General features: G+C 43.1%; 1 pseudogene; it reads left to right on the top strand.

Annotated features, from left to right (window-relative positions):
- The first annotated feature begins 426 nt into the window (after positions 1–426).
- Positions 427–2,124, top strand: LOC134361895 (obg-like ATPase 1; annotated as a pseudogene).
- Positions 2,125–9,842: the final 7,718 nt, after the last annotated feature.

The following is a 9,842-nucleotide window of genomic DNA, read 5'->3' as shown; positions in this document are numbered from 1 at the left end:
CTCTCCAGGGCATCACAGACCTGCACTAGCTATTGTTCAGCATCTGAAGGCAGCTGTTGGTTACATTTTGTGCCAGTTTTCCAGTTGTTTCCTACAGGTGGGCAAATCTGGCACCAGTTACTCTGACATAGTGTAAATGTTTCTAGGTTTCTCATTTATACAAATTACATTTTTAAAAAATAGTTCATCTGAAAACAGGTAATTCTTCATCACATAACTTAGAGTGTAGTGACTTGTTTTAACATTTTGTCTTTTCTTTCACTCGGACTTCAAGTGAATCAGAAAACCTTTTTAGGAAACCTGAGCTGACCATTCTTTCCATCCTGTGCCCTAGGCATGCACGCACAACACCACTGGAGCACACTGTGAGGAGTGCCTGCCCGGCTTCTATGGGGCGCCTTCTCGAGGGACTCCTGGGGACTGTCAGCCCTGTGCCTGCCCTCTTTCCACAGCCTCCAACAAGTAAGACCGCACCTCCACCTGCGCTGCTGCCCAGTGCACCAGGATTCCCATCCAGAGGTGCACTGTATCTTCCGAGCAAGACTGTGTGTGTGATAAGTGTGATAAGCATGTGACTCTTGCCCAGTGGGGACTGACCTGGTTTAAAGAAGGGAGGTTGGATTCTCTTCTTTAAAATAAGCGTGGTGTATCCAGTTATGTATCCAGTGAGTGACATGCACGCTGTCCCCTCTCCAGTGTTGGTCATCAGCTCTTTCACCGTGTGCGTTGTGTGCCTGCCACTGGGTTAGGAGGTAGGAAGGAAACAGAGAAGCATGAAACATTGGCCCTGGGCTTAGGGAGTTTTTGACTTAATAACCAAAATAGGAAATGTGAGGCAAAATGAGACTGGTTGGTGGAGGGCTGGACCTGAGCTCCCTCTTCCTTCCTCCCCACCAGCGGCTGCCTCTGGGACCCCATGTCACCACTCACCCAGAGCACGATGCCTCCCAAGAAGGGAGGTGGTGGAATTAAACCACCCCCGATCAATGGAAGATTTGGAACCTCTCTGAGCCCTGGTGTTGCTGGGCTACCAAATGTTGGGAAACCTGCCTTCTTCAACGTGTCAACCAAGTCAGGCTCCAGCAGGAAACTCCCTGTTCTACACTGTCCATCCTCATGACAGCTGAGTCTGTGTGCCAGAGGAGAGGCTCGACTTGCTTTGCCAGAACCACACACCAGCAAGCAAAATCCCTACCTTCCTAGCGTAGCAGCTACTGCTGGCCTTGGGGAAGGAGCTCCCAATGGGCAGGGCCTGGGGCATGGCTTTTTATCTCATATTAGTGCCTGTGATGGGATCTTTCATCAAACACGTGCTTTTGAAGATGATGATATCACACATGTTGTAGGAAGTATATGCCCTATTCAAGCTATAGAAATAATACGTGAAGAGCTTTATTGGTAAACTAGGAAACTTGGCTGTGAGAGGAGATAAAAAACTAAAACCTAAATATGACGTCATGTGCAAAGTCAAATCCCAGGTTACACATCCAAAGAAACCGGTTCGCTTCTATCATGATTGGAATGGCAGACTGGAGTGTTGAATAAACACTTATTTTTTACTTCAAAATCAATGGTCTACTTTGTCAGTCTTTCTGGAAAAGACTACACTAGAAAGAAAACAAGTGGTTGATAAAAATGAAAGAGCAGGTGGACAAGTGTGACCAGATGCCTTTGTCATTCCTTTTAGTGGGGCCTTGGAACTCAAGTGGCACGAATTGAGTTCTGAGGAGAGACAGAAGTGTCTGGAAGCAAACATGGGACAGAGTGCTCTGTCCAAGATCATGGAGGCCTAGGCCGGCCTGTGGCTCACTCAGGAGAGTGAGGTGCTGACAAGATCATGGAGGCCGGGTTTGCAGCCTCCGGCTAGAACACTTTTCCCCTGCAGGCCCGGATGAGGTGCCTGTGTGGACCACCAGGAAAGGGATGACGGCTCCACAGCAGCAGGGAAGACTCACAAAAGAGTTTGAAAAGGGGTTCATTATGGCCGCAGTAATGAAATAGGAAGATCTTAAAGATGAAATTCTGAAAATGCAGTCAAGGTTGCTGCAACGTACAGAAAACAAGGCAGAAATTACATTGTTGAAGATGATATTATCTTCACCTCAACAACCAAAGAAGAAATAACTTTTAGTTACTGCTCAGATAAATGCACAATTTCAAAAAGGCATATGATTTAAAAAAAAAAAAAAATTAATGAAAACCGAAGGGACAAATAAAGGTGGGGGTGGGAATCTTCTACAAACTATTTTTGTTTTAAAATTAAAATACCGTGTACTTTGAGTGAAATGCAAGTTCACTAACTGTGAGCATTTTTGCTTTTCACATGATTAAGACCCTGCTCCAATTCATAGAAACTTTTCAGGAACCATGTTGCTCTCATGACACTTCATTAATCTGCGCCATGGACGCCAAGCTCAACACCTTTGACAAGTGGGGACCACGTGGCTGGCTACTTTTTGAATTTACAGATAATGCAGGTTTTATAGGACTCCAGATGTCTACACTCACTTAAACATTTGACAAAACCAGAAAATAAATAAATAAGAACGGTCTGAGTTCATTCATTGATTGAACAAGTATTTGAGTGCCTACTGTGTACTGGGCATTCACAGCAGGGTCTGAGTGACACCTGCTTGTGCATAGCTGTTCGCCCCAGGGGACTCACAGCAGGGTCCTGTCCAACCTCCCTGCTGGCGCAGGAATGACTCTGCAGAAGCTCTGCTAGCAGACATGACGGATGGGGAGGAATTGATCAGCACAGGAGGGCATTCCAGGCAGAAGGACAGAGTGTGCCAGGGTGTGGAAGCACAGAGGACACATCCTGTCCGAGGAGTCGCAGGTGGCCCTGGAGCAGAAGGCATGGAAGGTGGAAAGGAGGCCACCTGGGCACGGCCTCATACCCCAGGTTCTCTCTCAGGTTCAAAGCTCTTCCTCCACGTACCCCCAAAGATTCCCCACAGGGCTTTTCATTTGAATCTCCAGTGTATAAAAGGAAAGACTGAGAAATAGGGCTTGAAAGGACCTCGGTCAGCAGCAGGAGTCCGTGGGGAGGCAAGGAGCCACCTGATGCCCTTGAGAGCAGGGCCAAGGACCCTGAGGGGAGGGACCCAGCTTTCCAGGAACACCTAACGGGACTGGAGGTAGCGACAGCAGAGTGGGGCTTTGGGCTGGGCCGGGTTAGCCCGGGCAGAGAGGGACAGAAGTAGCAAGCACCCTGTGGCTAAGGGACAGGGGCATGGGTGCTCAGGGAGGGTCGTGGGGACAGACAAGGCCCACAGGACGGGTTGGGTGGCTGAGGCCTCCAGTTCTGGGCTAAATTTGTACAGACAGGAGTGCTAAAAATTAAGCATTTTCAATATTCAGAAATCCTGCACCATCTGTTGTAAAACTGCACTCATTTCTAATGTTTTGACAGTTTCAGCCCCACCTGCCCAATGACACCAACGAAGCAGTCTGTGACCAGTGTGCTCAGGGACACGTGCAGGAGCCTGGTGTGAGAGGTGCTCTGTGTCACTCCACTGGTTTCGAAAAGCGGCATGACATTTTTTTAACTAAATATGAATTCTACGTGTTTTTAAAGAATATGTAGTGAAGTGTGGTTTTAGAGTTTGGGTGTATAATTATTTCATCTAAACAAAGAAAAAATGTATAGCAGTTAGAAATTAATGTTAAAACTTGGGAGTTTTTGTGGAATGGTATTCTTTCTCTAAATAATTAGCTTTTCTCAGAGCTAATCTGAGTTCTCCTCCAGAACAATGGAAAACAGTGAGGAGTTAGTATTTACGGCTCACCCATTTCAGTATTCCATCACTCTGGACCATTCTGTAGGTGACAAGTGGCTTGATCTAACAGTTGTCTGTGGCACCCGACCACTAGTGCTGTGTTTTCCCACGTGCAAGTCTTCGTGCCAAGCTCTGGCTAAGCCCCTAGGGGAGCTGGGTGGCATCCCCAGTGGCCAGGGTTGGGTTGGAGGTGGCTCTGGAGACACATTTACTGGAATTATGTCTCATTTTGGACTCTCTCCCCATGTGTCACAATGGGCAAAGGAGCTCTGTGAATGCCTAAACGTGGAGTTACAACCTTTTCACAGTAAATCTCACAGGAAAGAGTCAGTGAGATTTATTAGCCATTCAAGGACTGCCTGGACAGTGGGGTAGTGTCCTGAGTAATTGCATTGATTGGATCCCACTTTGCATCTTTGATGCAGATGTGTAGATGGTTACTATGGAAACCCAAAAGTGCCAGGGAATCTTGTGTGCCCTGTGACTGCAGCGGCAATGTCGACACTTCAGAGGCTGGTCACTGTGACTCAGTCACTGGGGAATGCCTGAAGTGCAGGGGGAACACAGACGGCGCCCACTGTGAAAGGTGTGCTGCTGGCTTCTACGGGGACGCCATGACTGCTAAAGACTGCCAAGGTGTGTGCAAGAAGTGCAAGTGGGTCTGTTACTTATTGCCTGCTGTGAATCTCTGTCCGTCCACTTACATGTCTGAAAAAACGCAGACTACCAGGTAACTTTGTCCTGAGTGGTTACCTGTGTTAATGCAGGATCTCTAACTGGTCTAATACAGACCCAAGACCTCATTTTTTTCCCCTAGTGCATACAGAATCACAACATGATGCCATTTATTTACAAGACTCTGAAAGCATGAGTCTCCAAGATGAAATATATACATTTTAATATTTGAAATATTTATATAATGAAACCATATCATGGCTCAATGTTAATTAAGAACGGTATTTTCAAATGTCCTCTCAAAATGTAAAAATATCTAGTAACTCAAGCACACAGTTATGCTTTTCTAACAAGCCAATTTTTAGCTTTCTTTTAAATAAATATTCAGACATGGGAACAACTAAACCTAATTTGCATTAAGAACTATTTAAAACTTGTTACACTTTCAGGCACTTTAAATCCTGAAGTTCTGATCTACAGTAAGAAAGTCCTAGATATGCCAAGACCTAATTTTTCCCTCTACGTTGGCTCAATTAGTTACTATCCACGAAGGTCAGTGGCCTAGAAAGCACGCACTCTCCCACTGGAGGAGAGGGTGTTAACTGACAGGGCACAGGTCTGCTCCCAGTGACTGACATGGAAGAAGAGCACTGATGCTCAAAGCCTGTCAGGTTTGCCAGGGAGATGTTAAGGGGTTGCAGGGTGTAGGCACGACTTGGCAGTGTGTGCCAGAACTGAACGACCCCCGCCCACATCTCTCTGCTGAGTTCTGTTTCCAGCCTTGAAATCACGTAGAACTACTCACTGAGAAAAGTAGATTTTCATATACCTGAGATGACTTTGCCTTGGGGCTGATACAGCCCTCGTATTTGTTTATTTGTTTGCACAGTCTTAAAGAAGAAGTGAATGAATAAGAAGGACAATTACAAATTTTGATCATTTCAGGGAAACGCTGCAGTCCTCCTATGATATTATAACCTGGAGACACAAGAGGGCGCTAGCGATACAGAAAAAGTCTTTTTAGAGGCACAGGCTCGTTTCATAGCCCTGGGCCTATTACCCTGATCTTCAGCACTGCGGCTACCCTAACTGAGTATCACAGCGGGATAATTGTGATAACTGGTATTTGTACAATGCTTCAAAGCTTATAGAATATTTTTGCAATTCTCATGTCATTTTTTTCATCTTTATTGAAAACTTTCATGATTCACTTCTCCCTTCATTTATTGTTTATTAAGTGTCCTATTTCCAGGCCTCTATTCTAAGTACTGTGATAGGTAGTTGGAAAATTATGGTCCCAGTCTATTGGGAAACTACACATGGTGGTGTAGGGGGAAAAGCGCACATGTGGACCCCTTGGAGTCTGCCTAATGTGGGTGTCATTCCAGGGTGGGTGACTGACCAGCTGCGTGACATGAAGCAGAATTATTAACCTCTCTGAGCCTCTATTTCCTCACAGATAAAATGCACATAATTATATGTACATATGAAGGCCTTTCTGAGAAGTCAGTGGGATAACAAATTTAAAGTTCTAGACACTGAGTAAATGGTAGCTATTACAATTACTACTAATAAAAACAGCATTTCTATTATTTTTCTATACCAGTGCTGCCCCATAGAAATATAATATAAGCCACACATGTAATTTAAAATTTTCTAGTACTCACATTAAAAAAAGCTAAAAAGTATCAGGTGGAACGTATTTTAATAATGCATTTTATTTAACCCAATATGTGAAAAAATTATCATTCTATCTAATCAAGTTTTTAAAGTATTAATGAAATATTTACTTTTTTAAAATGTCGAGTCTTCAAAATGCAGTATATATTTTATAGCCCACCTCAATTAGAATGCTAAATTTTCATCAGAAATACTTGAATTTTGTTTAAATTAAATTAAATTAAATTCACTGTTGAAAAGGTAATGTAATCTTTCTAAGTTTTAGATTTCACACTGAAAAATAAATAAAATTATAGTGTCTTCCTCCTGTTTATGAGTATTCAAAGAAATATTGAATGTGACAGCACAAAGTGATGCATCAAATGATAAGTATGATTTTGTATTATCATCAATATTTTGTGATGATCTTACTCACATTGAACTTTGAAATATTTGAATATTTCCCAAAGGAAAAGGAGGCTTTAAATGAGACATAGGAGGGAAACACAGCAGGAGATACGAGAGAAACAGGAAGAAAGCCAGAAGCGTGGGTGTCCCGAAAACCTCAGTCAGCTCCAGGCTGCAAAGGGAGACAGGTCATGGTTCATGTTCTATTAGAAAGATTCCATAAGATGAGGTCTAAATTCTGCTCCCTGATTTTAGCCCCTGGGAAGTCTCTGGAGACGTTAGGAAGAGCAGTTTTGGCAGACAACGGGCCAGGAGGACCGTGCACAAGTTTGGCTGGCTGGACGTGCTCAGAGGGAGAGACAGTAGGGAGCAGTGGGGAGGCAGGATCTCAGAGGGAGGGTGTGTGTGTGTGTGTGTGTCTTGTGTTTGAAGAGAGACAGTGGAGGGTGCACAGTCAAGCTACAGGATTGGCAGAGCCAGTTCCTGACGGGCAGCAGTGAGCCGGGCCCAGAGCATTTCATCCAGTCCCTGACACCGGTGGCCTTGATGCACCTACACCAGGGAAGACAGGAGGCCAGAGAGGCCCAGGGACCTGGGCCCGGGCGGTTAGTCAGCTGCAGAGGTGGGATTCCAGCACCTTTCTTTTGGCCACCAACCATCCAGTGTCCAGTGTCTGTCACTCCTACGGCAGCTTGCTGCCACATAAATTGTGCTGGGACTTTTGATTATTTATGAAGTTTTGTTTCTTTTCTTACATTGTTATATCATATGACAGTCATTGTACATTTTCTGAGTCCAAGCATTCATAAACCTGGGATATTTTGTCTGTGAACATAATTAAATATTTGAACTGAAGTTCATGTTTACAGTTGCCCTGCGAACATTTTTGTCTAAATAATAGACTTCCTATTTATAGCAGTTTTAGGTTTACAGAGAAATTGAGTAGAAAGTGCAGATGGTTCCCATACCTCCACACGCTCCTCGCCAACACACCCAGTCTCTCCTGTCACTAACGTCTTACATTGGTATGGTACGTTTGTTACAATTATGGACAAATTGATAGATGATGATTGTTAGTTCAGTTTTACATTAGGGTTCCATCTTTGGGTTGTACAGTTCTATAGCTTTGTCAAATGCCTAGTGTGATGCATTCACCATCACAGTATCATGCAGAACAGCTCACTGCCCTAAAAGTCCTCTGTGCTCCACGTGTTCTTCCCTCTCTCCCTCCTCCCTGCCCTGAAACTCTGGTCACCACTGATGTGCTTTTTCCCATTACCTCAGACAATTATGGTTTGTGTTGGTAACATTCAAAATCCTCTCTTCTAGCTAATTAAAAGTATACAGTAAACTGCAGTTAACTATAGCCACCCTACAGTGCTGTAGAACACTGGACCTTGTTCCCGTGTCTAGCTTCTCACTGTCCCCTCCTTCCTGCCCTTCCAGCCTTTGGTGACCACTGTTCCACTCTCTACCTCCAGGAGGTCAACTCTTCCAGCTTCCACGTGTGAGTGAGAACGTTTGGTGTTTCTCTTTCTGTTCCTGGCTTACTTCACTTAACATAATGTCCTCCAAGCTGACTCGTGTTGCCATAAATGATGGGATTTCACTCATGGCTGAATAGTATTCCCTTGTGCAAATATACCACACGTTCTTTATCCATTCATCTGTTGATGGACACTTAGCTTGATCCCGTATCTTTGCTACTGTGAATAGTGCTGCAGGAAACATTGGGGTGCAGATATCTCTTTGACATACTGATTTCCTTTCCTTTGGATATATATATATACCCAGTAGTGGGATTGTTCCATCATATGACAATTCTATTTTTAGTTTTTGGAGGAACCTCCATAATGGCTTTCTGTAATGGCTGTACTGATTTATATTCCCACCAACGATGTATATTTCTCCACATCCTCACCAGCATTTGTTATTTTCTGTCTTTTTGATAATAGCCATTCTCACTGGGGTGAGATGATATCTCATTGTGGTTTCAATTTGCGTTTCCCTGATGATTAGTGATATTCAGCATTTTTTAATATACCTGTGGGCCATTTGTATGTCTTCTCTTGGGAAATGTGTATTTAGCTCATTTGCCTATTTTTTGATCAGATTATTTGCTTTTCTGCTGTTGAATTGTTTGAGTTCCTTGTATATTCTGTATATGAATCTCTTGTCAGATGCATAATCTGCAAATACTTTCTCCCATTATGCAAGTTGTCTCTTCACTCTGTTGATTGTTTCCTTTTCTGTGCAGAAGCTTTTTAGTTTGACATAATCCCATTTGTCTGTTTTGCTTTTGCTGCCTGTCTTTTCAGATTCTCTTTTAGACCTGTTAAATTGCATAAATTAGAAAAGATGGAGGACTTTATTTTTTATTTAATTATGAAATATTAACATGCATATATTATCTAGATTGTTGTAACTGAGCTTTACAATATTAAACATATGAGTGAATGGAATGAGAGCAAATGGCTAAATTGATTTTGAAATCTCTAGTGTATATTTTTAATAAAAATTTGCTGATGTACATTGATTAAAAAATTTCAAGGAATTCAAAAAATTACTCATAGCTTCAGTATTTTTTTTTTCTGTGATGGTTCCTTTCACCAATCCTATTTTGGTTTACTTTTCAGGAAAATGCTATATTTTAAAAGTTATTATGAAGTAATATTTTTCTTTAGTTTTGTTATTTGAAACATTGAATGTTTAAACTTTTTCCTTTGAGGATTAAGAATCTTAACTATAACCAAGCCCAGAAGTGACCGTTCATATATTTCTTGTGTGTATTTGTGTTATCCTGTGAATGCCATGAAAAAGACTCCCTTTCCAGGGTGGCCATCCTGAGACTGGACTCTGTGACTGCAAACCACATGTGACTGGACAGCAGTGTGACTGGTGCTTGGTAAGATGCTTACTGGTCATTGCGTACAATTAAAGTATTTGTTATTGATATCTGTAATTGACACCTTAGCCCTTGTTCTGGAAATTGAATTCCTGCCAGAAAGAGCTGACTCCTTAAGCATGGCTGGTGAATGCTGTGAATCGTGTCATGAATACTTTATGATTCTGTCAGACATCTTGTGTGTGATTTGCTGACATTCTAGTGTGTGCAGTTGCTTATTTAAACACGTTGGCCTCCATGGTTGTTCCCCTCTTGTGAAATAGCATGGCTACCATGGGATGGACATGAGGCTTGGCTGCCTGCCCTGTGGCTGCAGCACAGCAGGCTCCATGTCGGATGACTGCTTGGATGAAGGACAGTGTCACTGTGTCCCAGGCATGGCTGAGGAAAGGTGCGACAGATGTTCACCTGGC

Source organism: Cynocephalus volans, chromosome 13, assembly GCF_027409185.1.
Source record: "Cynocephalus volans isolate mCynVol1 chromosome 13, mCynVol1.pri, whole genome shotgun sequence".
In the NCBI taxonomy this organism is placed as follows: Eukaryota; Metazoa; Chordata; class Mammalia; order Dermoptera; family Cynocephalidae; genus Cynocephalus; species Cynocephalus volans.
This window is presented reverse-complemented; position numbering and strand designations above follow the sequence as displayed.